This window comes from Hippocampus comes, unplaced genomic scaffold (assembly GCF_001891065.2).
Source record: "Hippocampus comes isolate QL1 unplaced genomic scaffold, H_comes_QL1_v1.1 scaffold62, whole genome shotgun sequence".
In the NCBI taxonomy this organism is placed as follows: Eukaryota; Metazoa; Chordata; class Actinopteri; order Syngnathiformes; family Syngnathidae; genus Hippocampus; species Hippocampus comes.
Window position 1 is genome coordinate 2421139 of NW_017806062.1, and position 1455 is coordinate 2422593.

Genomic DNA, 1455 nt, shown 5'->3' on the forward strand with positions numbered 1-1455 from the left:
GGGGGGGGTGTGTGTTCAATGATCCGACATTATTCCGACGCAAACGGGAATGCGACGGCATTGAACACATTCAAGGACCAATCAAGCCCATCCGTCTCCCGAGGCAGCCCGCCCATCGCCGGCGTGACGACCGCCGCCGTTTCACCATCGATCAAAAACCGGCAACGCGACAACTTTGCGCAACTCCACCTTGAACACCCACCTCGAAGGTGAACCTCCCTCCTAGAGCGAAGAATTTCCTGGATTTAAAAGCGAGCGCCTGTGTGACGACCGCACCTCCAAACGCAGCCAGGAGAAATGATTTCGACTCTGGGCTAAGACAAAAAAAAACCCAAAACAAACAAAAAAAAAGACACATCAAGAGAATAATATAAAAAAAAGAAGAAAATAAGAGTATTTTCTCCCAAACACATCTTGATTTATGAGCCTGAAAAGGCAGCGCGTTGTATCAAAGTGCCACGGCAAAGTCATTTCAATTTGCTGCTTCACAATTTATCTCCTCGGATAGGAATGGGCTCATGAACAAAAGCAGTTTCCTAAGCGCCGGGGGGACGTTTAAGAAGAGCACATAAGCCCGCTGAAGCGCTCTGATAGATGACGTTCCCGCGCCGCGACAAAACAAAACGTGCTCGCTTCCGTTGCAGCGTGAAAACGAATTGGGAGAACTTATTTAAGGCGGCCGGTTACCCTCTCGCGGGTCACGTCGTGCGGGGGCTCTCAGATTCATGCGTGTGGGGGAAATACGACTCTGGAGCTCGGCAATATGGATCAGCTGACTGTGAATGTGAGCAGGAAAGGTTGGGCAACGAATTGGATTTTTTTAAATTTTTTTTTTTTTGGTCAAGTTAGCAAGCGATGACACGATGCGACCAAAAAAAAAAAGAAAAAAAAGAAAAATGAAAAACTGCCCTGTAACTTTTCACAGGTTACAATCGTGACTTGATGACATTTCTTAATTGCACCATCACTTGGCAACACTCAGTTAGCAAGGTGACTCAATGTTTGTTTTTTAATATCAATTAGAACGACACGCGTAATACGATGCGAATTAAATGAGGTGAATACTGACTCTGCGTCAGGCGCTGTTGACGAAAGACAAAAATGCTTGTTCTCGTGATTGTTGTGAGTTTGTATTTCATTTTGATTGGGTTTTCAATTCAGTTATTTTTGTTTTTAGAGCAACTTTGTTTTTTTTTCGTTTTTTTTTAAATGCTTCATTTTAGGACAGTTTTTGATCATTTTAGTGTTAGTTGTAGTTTTTTTTTTCAATGTAGGGAGTATTTGTTGAGTGCAACACAAAAACAACAACAAAAAAGGTCAGAGAGTGTTAGGAGAGCGAGTAAACAACAATTCTCAATCAACTCTTTTCCCGACTTCTGTGAGGATGAACAACAAAACTGGAATAAAAAAAAAAAACAATTCTTTTTCCGACTTCTATGAGGATGAACAACAAAA